The sequence below is a fragment of the Vombatus ursinus genome, unplaced genomic scaffold (genome assembly GCF_900497805.2).
Source record: "Vombatus ursinus unplaced genomic scaffold, bare-nosed wombat genome assembly UNPS02003292.1, whole genome shotgun sequence".
NCBI classification, from domain to species: domain Eukaryota; kingdom Metazoa; phylum Chordata; class Mammalia; order Diprotodontia; family Vombatidae; genus Vombatus; species Vombatus ursinus.
In genome coordinates this window covers 7,573,101-7,591,164 of record NW_020943070.1, presented here as the reverse complement: position 1 = coordinate 7,591,164, position 18,064 = coordinate 7,573,101, and the positions used below count along the sequence as shown (strand labels likewise).

The 18,064-nt window shown below is 45.5% G+C and overlaps 1 protein-coding gene across 1 annotated transcript in view; it reads right to left on the bottom strand.

Moving 5' to 3' along the window:
- The window catches only part of LARGE1 (LARGE xylosyl- and glucuronyltransferase 1), a 608,081-nt gene extending 595,305 nt beyond the window's left edge, over positions 1-12,776 (bottom strand). Inside the window, exon 1 of the mRNA XM_027873579.1 lies at positions 12,680-12,776. The gene's annotated coding sequence lies outside the window, so the exon portion shown is untranslated. The remainder of the gene's footprint in view (positions 1-12,679) is intronic.
- Positions 12,777-18,064: the final 5,288 nt, after the last annotated feature.

The following is an 18,064-nucleotide window of genomic DNA, read 5'->3' as shown; positions in this document are numbered from 1 at the left end:
TCACTTAATCTCTCTGAGCTTCACTTTCAATGTTGATTAATCAAAGGGATGGATCAGGTGGTCTCTTCTAGCCTGAGAGCTATGTACCCTCCCCATCCCTCAGCACGCACTTCTGAACCAACAACCGAAGCGTGCACCAAAAACTACTACAAGCACTATCCAATATCAACCATGCCCTTTCACTGGCCCCAACAGCAGCCGCTGAGCCTCAGACTCCTAGGTGAAAGCTCAAGTCTATTAAAGATGCTGATGCACAAAGGAAAATTTGCCTCTGCAAGTTGTGGTAGCTGGATTTAAAAGGGAATGACAGAAAGGGGGAAATGACTCCCAGTGAGTTGGAGACATATATTAAATCTCATACAGAACAGAAATCCTACCACCCCATGCAAGGGGTTGCATGGGTGCATGCGAGCACACACACACACACACACACACACACACACACACACTCCTTTTCAGGTACGGTGTACTCCAGCCACATTGGCCTTAATGTTCTTTCAACTCAGTATATCATCTCCCACCTCCAAACCTTTATACAGTACATGGAATAAACTCCCTCCTCACCTGAACTTTTTAGAATCCCTAGCTTTAAGACTTGACTCAAGAGTGACATCTTATTGGAAACCTTTCCTAGCTTTCTTAGTTGCTAGTGTTTTCTCACTCTTTAAATTGCCAAGTGTATAAATAATTATTTACATATTTTACTCTCCAAAGTAATGTGAGCTCCTTGAGAACAGAAACTTTTTCTTTCTTTCTTTCTTTCTTTCTTCCTTCCTTCCTTCTATTCCTATCTCTCCCACTTTTTTCTCTCTTTCATTCTCTTTTTCTCTCTTTCTATTTCTTCCTTCCTGGCTTGCTTCCTCTTCTCTCTCTTCCTCTTTCTTTACCTCACTTTCTCTTTCTCTTCCTTCCTTCCTTTTATATTCTTTCTATCTTTCCTTCTTTCTTCCTCTTTCTTCATTTGTATTATTTATCTTTCTATCTCTCCTTTTATTTTTCTTCTCTATCTTTTTCTTCACTTTTCCCCAATGCTTTGCAAAGTGCATGGAACATGGCAAGTCTTTAATAAAGCTTACTGATGTGAAATAAATGTAAATAAACCAGGGTGTTGTTTAACTTACAGCAAAATCAGACCCACTGTGACTAGAAGATCACTTTCATAGTTCAAAAAAGTCCATGAATCCCTAGGAAAATAAAATTCAAAAGACCTAGGTTCTAGTCCTGGCAGTACCACTAACTAGCTATGTGACCTTGGACAAGTCACTTCACTTGTCTGGGTCTCATTTCCTCCTCATCCATCACAACAGCACGTTGAAGGTATGAGCAATGGAGAGGTTCTTGGATTAAATAGTCTCTAAGGTCTTCTGAGTAGAAATTATAGAGATAAAGATTTATGGATATAGGGAAGCAATTCCTATCAATGAGAGCAACCCAAAGTAAGATGGGCTGCCTCAGAAAAGAATGGGCTCCCCTTTAATAGAGATCTTCCAGCAAAGGTTGGATGGATGCCCACTTGTTGGGAAGGGTACCATGCTACCTCTCCCATTCAAGGTTTAACTGCATCCATTTTTGTTCCTAAACAATTGTAGATGGCAACGTCCTCAGCATTAGTAACTAGCAGAGGTTACAACCTCATCTGCACCTTCTCATTCTGAAGGATTCTTGTTCTCATCGTTCTCCACAGAGAATCTTCCCATTGTGGTAGAGTCAGTCCCCTGAGTACTTTAGTATTTCATGAATAGCTTACAGGGTAAGAGAAGTAATCGGATTAGCCATAGACTCAATGCTTATCACATGCATTCCATAGTTGCGTATATAACACTCATGTGTATTCATGTCCATTTGGGGCAGTGAAGAATCCAGGCCTAGCATGGGCCTGCTTCATCCCTCTTTTATTTGGCCTGCCTCAAGGTATTCACTCAACTGAATAATTAGCATTGTTTTAAGTAAGGCTATCCTACCAGCACAGAATGAACTGTGTTAACCAACAGGGCAAGTACAATGTTTGAAATAACCAAGTAGTGGCTGCCACATAATCAACTCTAGGAGAATTATTTTTAAAAGATCAATCATATCCATCATATCCAATCAATTAATAAACATTTATTAAGTGTCTGCTATGTACCAGGTGTGTCTTCCATTACCACTTCAAAACTATTTCCAGATATAAGATAAAACTAGCTTTAATTCACATCTTTCTTATTGTTAATCATTTGGAGTATAATTTCATATAGTTGTTGATTGTTTGAATTTCTTCTTTTGAAAACTCCATGTTGCTAGTATGTAAGCATTTATCTACAGGCAGACTTTTCATCACGAATGAATTCAATACTTCAAAGACAGAAAAATACATTCCTGGTAAACCATATTCTGGCTTTTTTGGGTCCACAAAGCAAAATATTAATGTGATAAGAGAAGCTAAAAGGATATTATCTTTTTAGACTACCCAACTGGATAGAGCCCTGGCCTATGATTATCAGTAACTAGCATCATAGATTCAAAAATGAAAGGGACCTTAATTTAATTCAACTTCCTCACTTTTTACAGATGAGAAAATGAAGGCCCAGAAAGGATATTTTGAATAAGGTCACACAAGTTGTTAGTGGCAGAATTAGTATTTGAACTCAGGTCCTCTGGCTCTGCATCAACTTTTTCCCCCACTATACCTGTCTTTGCCTTCTATTGCTATATTACTGATTCTCATGTAGTCAGTCTTTGGGGTGGTTTCAAAATGTTCTACCCTTCATAGTGGTCTCATTATTGGATTTCTTCTCGTGAAGAGATAGTCACTTATCAGAAGATCATAGGTTCAGAGCTACAAGTGACCTCAGTCCAAAGTTATGATATGAACCCTCATTGGATGATAAATCCAACATCCTTTGTATCACTTTGGGAGGAGAGGGGAGAGAGGAGAGAAGACTGTGTCATAGTGAATACAGTTCCTAACTTGGAAGTCCAGAAGCCCTGAATTTGAATCCTATCTCAAATACGTAGGCCCTAGGCAAGTCACTTAACATTTTTGACCCTCAACTGTTCCATACCTACTATGTTGTCAGGCAATGTGCTTTACAAATATTATCAATTTTATCCTGATGACAATCTAGGGAAGGAAATGCTATTATTACCTCCATTTTACAAATGAGAAAACTGAAGGAGGCCAGGGTTAAGTGAGTTGCCTAGGGACACATAGCTAATAAATGTCTGAGGCCATATTTGAACTCAAGTCTTTCTGACTCTAGGCTCAGTGCTCTATCCACTGCAAGACACACACACACACATATGTATATGTGTATATGTATATACATATATATATGTATGTAGATATATATGCACCTCTATAATGATAGATAATTTGCAGGGTTATTGTCAGGTTCAAATGCGATAACGTATATCAAAACTTTGCAAACACTACCATAGGTGAACTATAAGTCGTAGTCATCATCACTGTCATCATCATCAACATCATCATTATCATTTCATCCAGCCCCTCATTTTGCAGGTAAGAAAACCCAGGCCCAGAAAGGTCAAGTAATTTTACTGAAGCCACACAGGAAACAAGTGGCTACACTAGGATTTGAACTCAGGTCTTCTGACACCAAAGTCAACATCCTTTCCCCTGATTCACAAAGTCTGATGCTCTCTGGTGTGCCTTCTTGTTCTGAGATTGAGTGAGTTATACATACAATGATTCCAGACACAAATATAAACCTGCTCCAATTTCCATCTTGGGTTTTGGAGGATGACTAGAGTGATAGCCAACTGTTTGATCCTCAAACAATTAGCAGCTTTATCACAGTATTAAAGGAAAACCACTCAGTATCGGGGCTGATGAGTGCTTTAGGCAAGGGATCTTACTGCTGCCCACAACCAACACAGGGCCACAGGGATTCCCAATAAATTCCAAGTTAACAAGCAATTGCTAGCTGCTTGAAAGTTGATGGTCTTATAAATCTGAATAGTCCTAACGGGTTCCACATTTCCACAGAACTTATCACCACCACACCAAAGATTTCATATTTTTTTTTCATTTCATCCTGCTACCCTTTCAAAGTATATTCTCTTGGACAATAGCATATGTCTATCAATGAGCTAGGACACACCTCCTTCCATTCAGTTGCGGCGAAAGTATGGGTTAATAAAATAATAGCACTGTACTCGAATCAGAGAATCATCAGGGACAGAACTGCTGACAATGAATTGATGGACACAACATGGAGATTTCATAAATACCCATTTATAGCCATAAATATTTAAGAACATTTTAATAGATGTTACCAGAATTAATGCTTGTAACACCACAATCTATGTAGAATGAAAATTCCTGAAAATGTAAAGTCCTCAGGGAAGAAATCAAAACCGTGAGCAAATAGAATGAAATCGAAATCATCCCTGATGTACCAGAATGGTCCCAAAGATGCTTTCACTGAGTCTTCTCAGGGGTTCTCAGACTGGGATCTATGAACTCTTTTTTTCCATAGCTAATTTGGTAAATGTACTCAATATAATTGAGTGTCCTTTGTTATCCTATGTATTTTATTTCTGCGTTTAAAAACATTTGAAGAATGGCCCATGGACTTCACCAGACTGCAAAAAGGGTTCATGACACACACTCAAAAGGTTAAACCCAAGCCCTGCTTTTCTGAAAGGTCCTTTCCAGTTCTTAGACAACTAGGTGGCACTTTGGATAGAGCACTGAGTCTGGAGTCAGGAAGATCTGAGTTAAAATTCAACCTCAGATGCTTACTAGATATATGACCCAGAGCAAGTCACTTAGCCTAAGCCTACCTCAATTTCCTCAACTGTAAAATGAGGATAATGACACTTACCTCCAGGGCTGTTGGGAAGATCAAGTGAAATATTTTTTAAAATATTTTTAATATGCTTAGTACAATACATGGCACATATTAGGTGCTTAATAAATGCTTGTTTCCTTTCTCCCTCTCTCCCTTCCTTCCTTTCTTCTAACATCCTAAGGCATAGAGGACAGAGTGGCACAAAAGGCACATGGTATAATGGAATGAGCATTGGATTTGAAATCAGAATATCTGTGCTGAAATCCTGGGTGTGAAAGTGATGGTGTAACCTTGGGCAAGTCCTTTTACATCACTGGGTCTCAGTTTTATCCTCTACAAAATGCAGAGATCACACTAAGTGACTTCAAAGATCTCTTCTAGCTCTGAATCTTTGCACCTATGAGCATCACCCAAAGTTCAGTAATAAAGAAAGGTTAAAATTCACAGGCTCCTCAGTTCTGTACTGAGGTTCACCTCTATTACCAGCCTCCACCAGCTCATAAGTAAAAAAGGGGAGGGGGGAAGCCTTGTAATTAATAGGTACTTAATAACTAGCTGTTGAATCATTGACTTCAATTAAGCTAACTTACCTTGCCTTGCCCCATTCACTCCCCACACGTTTACTTGCTTGTTGGGAATAATGTATTTTGTGACTTTGAAGAATTACTTTATAAATCAGAAGCCCAGAGCCCCAAGGGGTCTCAGGGGCCATCTAGCACAGCCTGAACCTGCATAGAAATAAGTACCACCAAGGCCCACACAAATGTTTGTGCAGCATCTACCCAAAGAATTCCAGCGATGAGGACCCTACGATCCCCCAATGATGACCCATCCCACTTTTAGCTAGTTCTAATTACTAGGAAGTTATTCCTTAGATGAAGTCAAATTCTGCCCCCATCCTGTCCTCCAAGGCCAGGAAGACTATGAGCTGTAATGACTATTCTTATCGAGCCCCAGCCCAAGTGCTTCACCCCCCCCTCACTAAATCTGTCTGTGCTTCCTCTTCCTATGACCCACCCTCCCACATCTCTCTTCTTAAATTGTTCCCTTTCACCCTGAAAACAGCCACCTGTTACAGAAAGTTCAAGCCAAAAGTCAATCAACTGAACCAAAAGGACTCAAGGCTGTGCTGGAAACATCCATAACTCCACCGAGAAGCAAATGGTACAGAATGGAATTTGTTCTGCAGAGAGCTGTCTGGAAGTCTTTCTACTGTATCATTTCTCAAACAGCATCGTCAGTTCCCCACTGTTGCATAATCATGTAATGAAAGACCCAGATGTAATTCATGTACACAAGAGGGCAGAGTTATGGCTGATAAGGGACCTTTTCTCTATTTGCCTTGCTAATAATTTTTTTTTCCTTTAAAGCACAGAAGCAGGGGGAAAGAATTTGTAGAGGCATGAAGCACAGCTAGGTTCTGGGCAACACTGGACTATCCTGGATCTTACCAACAACGTTCCGCATCCATCTCCCATGAGTTGGTGGTGTTAGGAAGACTGTGGTTCAAAATCCCAACTCTAGACACCTATTAGCTATGGGACCCAGAGCATTAGGTTTCCCAAACTTCAGACATAAAATAATAATAGGAGCAGACTGGCATAATTTATAGAGAGCCTCAGTTTTAGCCAAGAAGACCTGGGTTCAACTCTTGCCTTATGTTATATTTAGCAAAAAGTCAATAGGGGAAAACCAGAGTTTATTGGGAGGTGAGGAGGATGTGTATGATATGGTCACACCTACAATTTTGGAAAAATAACTGGCAAATATGTGGAGGAGAGACTGAAGGATAGGGTTGAGTTAAAGACCTTTTTCATTCTCACTCTCTCTCTGTATATATATGCCTATATACACACACATATACATACATATACAGACACATACATATATAGGTGTGTGTATAGAGTATATATATCTATATATAGTATATGTATACCTGTATACACACCATATATCCATGTATATTTATATGCATATGTGTATGCATGTATATATACACATAAATATGCATATTGTTCATCCTTCACTTTCAAAGAGGACCAATGACATGCATATATATGTATGTTTATATGTATGTCTATACACATACACATAGAGTATATGCTCATAATTATAAAACAAACCATAAAAACTCACTCAGGAGATACACTGGAAAGAGCAATAGATTTAGAATGAGAGATCCTCGGTTCAAATCCTAGGTCTGATACATAGTATCTGTGTGACCCTGGATAAGTCTCCAGCTAGGCAGCACAATGGAGAGTGCTGGGGCTAGAACCAGTAAGACTTGAGTTCAAATTCAGCCTCAGACACTTATTATGTGGGACCTTGGGCAAGTCACTGAACCACTGTGTGCCTCAGTTTCCTCAACTCTAGAAAAGGAATAGTAATAGCACCTACCTTGCAGGGTTGTTGCAAGGCTCAAATGAGATATTTGCAAAGTATGAAGCACAATGCCACACACAATAGGTGCCATATAAATGCTTACTCTGCTTATTTCAGCTCCATGGGCCTCAGTTTCCTCATCTTTAAACAAAGGAATTTGGGCTTGATGGATTCTTCCAGCCTTAGGCCTGTGATCCTATGCATGCCTCTTGGTTTCTGTGTGCTGAAATCCTCCGCACCTCAAGGCTTAGCTTAAGTAACACCTCTCTACACTTACAAAGTACCTTACAGACATATCTTATTTAATTCACACCACTATCCTCTTAAACATAGACAGTACAAGTATTTATTACTCCCATTTTGTAGATAATAATTTAGCACTTTAAGGTTTAATGAAGCACTTTGCCCAACACAGGCCTGGGGGTGGGGTAACTAATGTAAGTATCATGATCCCCCTTGGTTAATGGGGAAACTGAGGTTCAGAAAGGTAAAGGTACTTGCTCAAGGTCACACAGGAGAACAAACTCCAATCTGGGTGTTTCTGATGCACATCTGGCACTCCTTCCTCTCAGCCACACTTGTTACATGCATTTCAATAGTCCCATTATCTAGAAGGAAATATGAGCAGACCATGAGAAAATACCTTACTACCCAAGTGAAGCAATTTATTTATACCAGTTTTGTAGAGAAATGACTCTTGAAATTTCTCCTTCTGTATATTATTTCACTGACATTTTCGGCCCCAAGAATCTACTGAGCCAGAATACAACCTAGGTAGGAATTAAAGTTGATGCTCATTTATCATCGATGCTGTCCATGTTACCCACGCTCTACCAATTCCCCAAATACGCGTCTGCCCATTTGAGTAAGTGATCAGAACGGGGATCTGCTAATCCCAAGAGTCCAAGGAATCCCTTGGAGGAGGCGGGGGATGGAAAGGACACAGGTTCAAAACCTGGCTCTCATTCCAGTGTAACCTTCAAAAAGTCACTTCAACCTCACGAGATCGGGGGTCTCTCGTCTGGAAAATGAGAGAGTTGGACTAAATGACCTTGGAAGGTTTTTACAACAAAGGCAACTAGGTGGCACGATGGATGGGGTGTTGGACCTGGAGTCGGGAAGACCTCAATTCAAATCCTGCCTCAGACATTTCCCAGCTCTGTGACTCTGGGCAAGTCAATTAATTTCTGCCTGTCTCATTTTACTCATCTGTAAAATAGAGATAATAATAGTACCTACTTCCCGGGGTTGTTGTGAGGAGCAAATGAGATAATGTTTGTAAAGTGCTTTATATAAATGTTAGTTATTATTTATTATTATTCAATCTATGATGCTATGATATCAATCACATCCTACCTATCCTCTCTTCCCTACTCAAGGAATGCCTCCCCCTTCCACCTCTGCATGTGGAAATTCAACCCATTATTTACTACTAAGACCATCACCACAACCACCATTATTATAATTACTACCACCACTACCATTATTACTACTACTACCACCACCACCACCGTTACTACTACTACCACTACCACCACCACTACTACTATTTTAACTAGAACAATAAAAGGCCCTTCAATGGATCACAAATTTAGCATTAGATGAAATCTGAAGAGTCCATCAAGTTCTCTTCCCTCATTTTACATATGAATAAACTGAGGCTGAAGGAGCTTAAGTGGATTCCCAAGGTTAACACAACTTATAAATCTGAAACAAGATTTTAACTCAGGTCTTCCAAACTCCAAGTCCAAATTAATCAAGGCTTGTCAGACTAGCTTATAGTAGAGTTCTTAAAAGGACTGTATTCATGGGCAAACAAAACTATCTGTGCTTTACCCCACCAACCCTCAGAATCCCACAGGAAAGTGTCCCATAAAGAACACATATCTTGCCATCAACCATTATAATAATAACATTTGCTATTCTAGTAGCTCTGTTATCTGAGGAAAGAATAGCACTTTTAGGACACTAACTCATTAGCATCTCTAGCACCTCTAAGAGACCAGACAGATAAATCTTCATTTCACTAAAAGAACAAATTGTCCCCACAATAGTGGAATAAGAATTAGAGCTCAGAAATAGGACTGGCTCAATTTGTGCTCTGGACAACTGTTCCCATGGGCAGAGCCATGTAACTAGGACAGGACAGTTGGGGCACTGGCCCAGGGTATCAAAATTTAGAGAGCAAAAACAATTCATAAATTCCTTTAACAACCCTTAATTTAGCACCTAGTTAGCAAGAATGATTAAAGATCCATATGTCTACCCTCAACTTCACTGTGTTTCTAGAGGCTGGTGTCTCAGAGTGTACTTTTCAGCTGAGTTTGTCCTAAAGAGCTGCATATTGTGTGAAGCTTGTCCCAGGAGCTAAAAATGCTAGTTGCGGCACTGGCCAAGGGATGATGATATGATATTTTATAATGCTTTAAGTTTGCAAAGGGCTTTATAAAATTACCCCGTTTTATCCTCACACAACCTTAGGAGGTATTTGCTATCATTATCTCCATTTTACAGATAAAGAACTGAGGCAGACAGAAGTTAAGTGCCTTGTATAGGCTCGTGAAGCTTATGAGTATCTGATACAGAATTTGAACTCAGATCTTCTTGACCCTAGCCCCAGCATTCTATCTATTGCCCGACCTAACTGTCAATCATAAAAATAAAATCTGTGAGAATTTCAAGGTTGGCCTTGCCGGGTACTTGTTCCACAATCCAAAAGACTGAATTCCTTAGAAGATCTATCACAGTCATGATTTCTGTCTCTATCACTAGCTATGCCATCTCCTGCAAGTCATTTAAAGTTTCTCCTGGAGCTTCAGTTCCTAATCTGTAAAATGGGAGAGGTTGGGACTAAGCGTTCTGTGAAGTCCTATTTAGCCCTACATATGGGATCCAGGCATCCTAAAGCAACTTCTCTGAGGCTCAGTCATCTCATCTGTAAAATGAATCCACCAGTCAATTAGCCTTTAAATGAGGAAGATCAATACTGACACTACCTTGTTCAGAGACTGGCCTTGAGGAAAGTGCTTTAGAAGGCTAAATATGCTTCATAAAAGTGAACTATTACCTTTACTACTTAAGGACAGCACTATCTATATAACACACACATTCACACACACATTTTTTTTAAACAACCACATAGCCTCTCATGGCCTCTTTGCACCAAATGCCTATTGCAGATCTCCCAGACCAAGGCTGAGTTGTGCTGTTATTTCCTGGGCTTCAAGCCCATCACTACCAAGCCTCCTTTTGAGCCCAAACACCTATGGAACCTCCAAGAAAACCAGGAAGGAACATAGGCTTTTACTGCTCTGAGCCAAGTGTCTCCATCAGTGAGGAAATAGACAATTAGCCCCCTTAGTATACTGCTAGTGAAAGTGACTACAGAATGCACTGATTAGATGGATGCATTCTCCCCTATTCTGTAAGAATTTTTAAGACACAGAGGACCAAGCAAAGCTTCTTAGCAACCCTCTGATGCTGCTTAAGCACTTTCAGAATATTAGTGAGACTAGAATACCATGCATCTCATTTCTGGAGGCTCCAGCCCTATTTCCAAGCAGAAGAAATTAATGTCACACATAAGAAGTTTATCTCTAAAAGAGAACACTTAATTAAGGAAGTTACTCCACCCATTCAGACTTCACATCATCAAAAGGATCTGTGTTCAAATCCCTACTATGCCATTTAGGGCTTGAGTGACCTCAGAGCTAGGTCTGAGGTCTCTAGGTCTCTTCAGGCCTCATTGTCAAAATGAGAAGATTGGAATAACATTATATATTCTCTAAGATCTCTTCCAGCTCTGAACCTAGGGCCCTTTAAACCCGTTTCTTTGTGCTCCCTTAGGGCATACCCTGATCAGAGACACTGTCTTCTCCTCTGCTGCCCATTTCTTTGATGGTATGGCAGTGATGGGACTGGATTCTATAATTTTTGGTTAAGTAATTCTGGTTCTGCCAACTATAGTTTCAAAAAAGAAAAAAAAATACATTAGGAGAAATGAGAAATCTCCAGGCAGAGCCTCTTAACAGTATGAATTGGGATGTACTTTAGGAGCCAGGTTATTTATAGTGTCTATTTGTTGATGTGTGTATGTAAACACACACATTTCCAAAAGGTGGCACCTTATTCTTGTCCTAGTCTCTTGAATGACCCCCCCAGCTCACTTCTGATGGTGGACAGAGGGGGAAAAAATGGAGGGAAAACTAAGCCAGAAGGGGAAAATGTCTAAAAAGTAGGGGGGAGGGCACTTCTAGCCTATTTCCCTACAGAACTTCATTCTTTGCTAGGGAAAGGTGAACGCCTCCATTCACCTGTCCTAGAAGCCAGCATTGGAGGGACAATCTCTTGGGTCCCTTATATAAGCCACTGTAAAATTTTGTGTGACATTCACCGAAAATGTAAGCTGCTCCCAGAGGAGATCCTTTTAATGGACTGAGTGACAAAATTCACGGGTTCTGAATTCAGCGGAAACCTGCTCAGCCGAGATACAACATGGGCAGAGGGGATGGGAAAAATAAAATCCATCCCCATTTAAGAGGGCCACACAGGCGATGGATTCCAAGTACCTGGCTACAATCTGTTCCGTCTAAGAGACCCATTTAAGATCAAATGGTTTTAGGCAGAACCCACAGTCTTAATCAATTCCAAATAGAATAGGTTATGCTGATAGATTATAGGTTCGTTTTTCAGAGGGTAACAAAAGCTGGAGCCAGGTAATCACACAACGGACAAAATAGATGGTATATACAAACTTCGGAGCGCCTGAACCCTTTGGAATTACTGACATTTACACTGTGAATGCCTGAGTCTCTTATTTATCGACCAACTCATCAGCAGCAGCTTTGTCTAATAGTAATGAGACGTCTTGTCTAAGTGATAACTATGCTACTCGCAGACTAACTGCTCGGTGGAAGATCTGGGTGCTAACCCGGTTATACCTTGCTTACTAACCCACCCACTCCTATCTAATTCGAGTGTAGTCTATGCAACGTGGAGAACAGAAAAGTTCTCTTCCCCCCCCCCCCCCCCCCCCCCCCCCCCCCCCCCGCCCCAACCCTTCCCGGGATCATGCCAGGACAGGCAGATGTGTGCCCTGCACAGTCGGAGGAGGGGACTCTTGTAAGCCAGTCTTTCCAAAGGCATAAATGCCCACCAGCATGCCAGGGGGCACTCCCTGCTGTGTGCCAGAGGAGTGGGGGGGGAGCAGTGCACCGTGCTGTAAAACAATCTGGGGGCTCTGAGAGGAGGATAAAAGAGGGAGTAGGAGGGAAAGGAGGAAGAGGAGAGGAGAAGAGAGGAGGAGAAGGGGGGAAGAAGAGGAGAGGATTTTCTTCGCAACTACTTCCCTCTGGATCTCCCAGCTGAGGAGGGGGCGGTGATTAAGCCCGTCCAGCACCTCCAGACCAACGCTCTGGAGTGACAGCCACAGGTTTGCCTAACTTGTCCCGAGAAGGTAAAAGGCGTCCTCCTCAGTCGGGTCGCTGTCGTGCCCGTGTTCTTACCTTGACCGCTGGAACCGCCCGGGAGAAGGCGGAGAAGGCGGAGAAGGCGGCTGGGATCCGCGGCGGGCTCTGCTTAGCCTAGGAGGTGTGAGTCCGGCTCCGGGGATGCGCGGAGCAGCTGTGCCAGGCGGTGCCAGCCGAGGCGGCCAGGAAGCGGCGATCGCCGCCGCTCGGGGTCCTGCTGCTGCCGCAGGTGGGGCTTCGGTCCCTGCCCCGGCTCCGCCTCCGGCGGCTCCCGGCTGCTGCCCGTGGGACTCCTCTCGGGCACGCCGGGCACGCTCCCTCATGGACCAGGGCCGGGAGGGCTGGTGCCCTTTAGGGCCTGCCCGCTGCTCCTGGCCACGCCGCCGCCGCCGCCGCCGCCGCCGGGGGAGGGGAGGCTGGCCGCGCCCGCCCGGGCCCCCGCTGGCCCCGGCCGGAGGGGAGGGAGGGGAGGGAAGCCCAGGCCCGGGCCGGACGGCTGGCAGGCTGGCAGGCTGGCAGGCTGGCAGGCGAGCGGGCAGGGGGAGCGGGCGGGCTCGGGCCGGCCTCTTCGCCCCCTCCCCCAGGGCCTGCGCCGCTCGCTGCTCCGCGGGAAGGAGGGTGATCCGGAGCTGGAGATGGAGGAGGAGGAGGAGGAAGAGGAGGAGGAGGAGGAGGAGGAGGAGGAGGAGGAGGAGAGGGCCTCGCCCGGCCTGGGAAGAGGAGGCAGGGGGCGGGGGCGGGGGTGAAACCCCGAGAAGGTCACGGAAGCGGAGGCGCCGTGAGCGGGGCGACGAGGGGGGGACAGTGGGGAGGGGGCGTCCCCGCCCGCCCCCCGCTCGAGCGCTGGCTCCTCCTTCTCGGCCGCGGCCGCGGGAGCTTCCCCGGCCTGGGCTGGCTTCCCGGGAACTGTCCGCGCACAGCCGCCGCCGGCTGGAGCTGCCCCGGCCGGGCCGGGCGCCTCTTCCGGGCTGGCCGCCGCGCCGGGCTGGGCTGGGCTGGGCTGGGCTGGGCTGGGCTGGCCTGGCCGCTGCTCCCCGCGGGGCTCAGTGCCCGGACTGTGCGCGCCGAGCGTCCCCGGAGCAGCCCGGCCCCGCCGCCGCCGCCGCCGCCGCCGCGCGCCCCGGGCTCGGGCTCAGCAGCTGCAGTGACTGTGTGTCTGTGTCGTGTCTCTACGGCCGGGGGGAAACCAGCAAGCCCGGGCCGGCTCCGGAGGAGGAGGAGGAGTGGGGCGGGGCCCTGAGGGGCGGGGCCTGCAGCCCCCGCCCCCCCAGCTCCCCGTGACCCCGCGGAGAGGGCCGGCCGGCCAATGGGAGAGCTTGCAGCCGGGCGGCCGCGAGACCGGCCCCCTCCTCTGCGCCCTCCCCCCGGCTCCGCCCCCAACTTCTCCGGCCTCCCTGCCGAGCTAGCGGCCTCAACACCCGGAATGGGGAGCCCGTGGGCAGGATCCGGACTGACGGGGGCAAGCTGGGGAGCTGTGGGTCCCCCCCAGGCTCCCTGGCGGCAGCTGCCGTGGCTCAAGCTCTACGTGCCTACCTCGTGAAAGCCAGTGGAGGGGAAGCCCACCCACCAGCGGGCCAGCCCACGGCGGCTGGCTGCCTCTGCGGGCTCCCCGAGAGAGCTCCCTTTGCTGCTTCTGAAAACAGCCCCCGCTGTGCACGCACTAGCTCTTGGCCAAAGGGCCGAGGCTCCCGGAGAGAGAGAGGAGGAGGCGAGGAAGTTTTTTCACCTCTTTCCCCCTCCTTCTCTTCCTCCTCCTCCTCCTCGGATCACAGCTTCTGTCGTACATAGGCGAAAGCTGAAAACAGCAGCAGGAAGACCCAGAGTGGGCTTTGGACAGCATCCTTCCTTCGGAGGGCTACTTCCGAAGAGAGATGAGGTGGGGGGGGCGGGCTGGGATTTCTCTAGTTCACTCCTTAGTGGAACAATTCCCACGCATCCCTCGCCACACCCTGTGTCCCTCATAGCCTCCTCCTCCAGCTTTTTTTTTTTCTGCTCTACCCACCCCCTTCAGAAGCATCCCATATCCCCCTTTCCTTTTAGACCTCCAGAGGGGCTCAGTTTGCATCCATTGAGAGCTAAGCTGGGACCCGTGTCCGGTGAAAGGGGTTAGGTGACAGAAATTGCTCTCATCTCAGGGGTGGGGGTGGGCGGAAACAGGGCGAGAGTGGAATGAGAAGGGAGAAAGCCGAGGATAGGGAGAGAGGGTGGTGTCTGGGAAGCTGAAGATGAAAGGAGGAGGCCCCTCGGGAAACCTGGGAGGTGCACGACGAGCAATGGAGAAGCTAGGGGGACAGCTCCGAGTTGGGAAGGCTAGGAAAACGCTGACACTCCCGATCCAACTCTCCAGGTTTTTTCCCAGCTCCGCTCCCCAAGCTTCTGAGGTCTCCCAGCAAAGGGTCGTCCAGCTCCTGAATCCCAACAACTAACAGGCTGCCAGGCTGGCCATCTCCCTCCTTCTTCAGTCTCTGTAGCTCGCGGACTCCAGAGAGCCCCGGGACCTTTGGGCGTGATGGGAGTGAGGATTGAGAGTGCAGATTCGGGGACCAGGAGGATCAAATATTATTACGGAGGGAGGAGGAGCCTGAAAGGAGCACTGGGACCCCCAATTTCTGGGACCGCACCCTGGAGAGTAGCGTCCTGCCTAAAGAGCAGAGCCGAGGCTTCTGGAGGCTTATGAGTGTCGCCATCCAACCTGAACTCCCTGCCTTTGCCCAGGTCGCCACACCCTTGGCACGGTGGCAGCCCAGTCTCAGTTCTTTCACATCGCCACTCATAACCCTCCTATGGAACCCTCCAGAGCTTTCTTCCCCAAAGAGGGATCTCTCAGCGGGAGAGCCAGTTGAGCAAGGGAACGCCGAAACCCTTGCCCAGGCGCGCCATGGAGCTGCGGGACAAGTTCACGGTGACGCCCGGGGCCCGCTGCCTTATCTCTCTTCGAGCAAAGATGCTAGCTCTTCCCTGGGAGCAGGAGAGGGAGATGCTATCTTGTTTTGATGTCATTACATTGGCAGCACCGAGCATAATGTGATAAAATATTATCTAATATCCCGGAGCCCATTAAAGTGTCAAAGTTTAATGTCAAGGCTCTTTGGCTCAATCGTTGTTTCGGTTCTCCTGGTGAAGGGGAGGTCTGTTCGGAACGTATTGAAAACAAAGGGATCGCATTTATGTTTTATTTTATTTATTTATTTGGTGAATGTCCAGCGCTGTCCCCTTCTTACTCGCCTGCCTCCTCTTCCACCCAGACAAAGTTAAAACAGGGATGTGGGCTTTATTTTTATCCAGGCGGTTGGCTTCACTTCATTAGTGGTGTAAAATGCATTATTGCAATACGTTAGCATATTAATAAAGGCGATGCGACCCAGAGAGGGAAGAAGAGATTTGAAATTTACAAGCGAGGAAGGAATAATTGAATAAGAGGAGGGAGCAAAGGGCAAAGGAGAAGGGACTGTATTTGAAGAGTGAAGTGAGGTGGTCTGATGAGCTCTAAGAACTGCACAGAGGACCGAGCAGTAGGGAGCTGCAGGAACTCTGCACTTGAGCTGAGAGGACATTGGACATGGAGCTAAGCGAGCTGGATTCCAAACCAAGTCCTCCCACCTCCTAGCCTTGAGGCCTTGGGTCGTTCACTGTCCCTCTCTGAGCCTGTGTCCTCCTCAGTAAAATGAAGGGGTTTGACGAAACCAGCTTCTGGTACAGTGGAAGAAAAAAAAATTTCTAGGATCATACCCCTAGAATCAGGAGGGACTTCATAAATCACCTAATTCAACCACACCAATTTACAGAAGAAATTATTTCCCAGAGATGTGTATGTTTGTGGGAGGGAGGTTGTGGGGGGGAGACCTTTTAGTCATAATTGTCCTAGAGATGGAACTAGCCTCAGTTGACATCTGTCCAACTCCTTTCATTTTACATATGAGAAAACCCTGAGAGAATATTGGACTTGGCAAAGGCCCACAGATTGGTCAGTCAGAATTTGAACCCAGGTCTTCTGACTCTTTCCCTTCTGGTAGTTGGTATGGAGTCAAATATTAGGTTTATCTCTGAGTACTAGAAGACCTTAGCTATCACACGAGGATTCTTGGTTTCTTCATCTGTAAAATGTAAGAGGTCCCTCCATCTCTAAATCCACGATTGCTGAGGTATCTTCCAGCTCTAAACTTATAGTTTTTGATGGTCCTTCCAACTCTAACATAAAATTCTGAGATTCTATATGGTCCCAACTCTTCAGCTAATTAGCTGAGCGACCTGAGCAAAATCCCCTCTCATGATTGAGCCTCAATTTCTCTCTAAATGAGGGGAATGGATTTAGATGAACTCCAATAATGCTCTTAGTTCTCAAATTCCATTATAGAAAACTCTCCATTATGTCAATTAGCATTCTGTGAATTCACACTGAACTGAATTAAAAGCTATGTGCCCTTCAAGAAAGATATACCACTCCATCAGTTAGACACATTGGAAAAAGGGTTTCAAATCTGCCATACAATAGTAGATGAGCATCTTCACTGTTTGCTTCCTTTGTGATATCAATTAAATGGCAATAACCCAAATCCCAAAGTGGATATTGCTTCTCCTTTTTTTTTCCTCAAGCTATTGGCTTCCCAGAATGCTGCAGGATGGGAATCTTTATCAAAATGAAACATTTTCTATAAGGAAGTCACCTCCTGGAAGGTGAATGCTCTGTTAAACATCACCCAAATACCAGATTTGAAAGATCTCTTTTGAAAAGTCAGTAAATGCTGTTGAATTCCCAAGCCCAAATACCCTCATGAATCTTGAATAATTCAATAGATTGCTGAAGAATTCCTGAATCCAAAAAAAAAGAAAGAAAAAAAAGAAAAAAAATACACATGTGGAAAAGCTACCCAAGGGCATCCCCTCCCCTGCTAATAAATTCTAGCCCTCTCTGGCAAACTAGGTAGAAATGCAATGAAAGGCTATGTAGCAGGAGCAATATGAAATAAAGTCTTTTAAGATCCTTCCCTGCTCTAAAGCCTTTAATCTTGTGTCATGCAAATTAAGTCCAGCTTTTGAAAAATATGTCCTGCTTTTCCACCCCCGGAAGGGTTAAATGAAAACTATGGAATTTCCTAAACCCACTGCCATCTATTTACTTCTGAACTCATATTATGCCTGTCAGAAAGAGGTTGAGAATGGCCTCTCTCAGGAAGGGTCACAAGGGGACTCGGGAAGCCAGAGAATGGAAGCAGCCACAAGGGGGCCCTAAAGGCATCTACAAGGAGAGACATACAACCATCCTCTCCCCAGCATTCCCTTTGCCCCATTCCTCTGTCCTGATTTCAGGCTTGAAAAAGGAATCTAAAGTCAGTACTTGGAAAAAGCTTGAGGGTGCAGTTTGGAGGCAAAGAGAGATCTGTTTTGTGAATTTGTATATGTGTGTGTGTGTGTGTGTGTGTG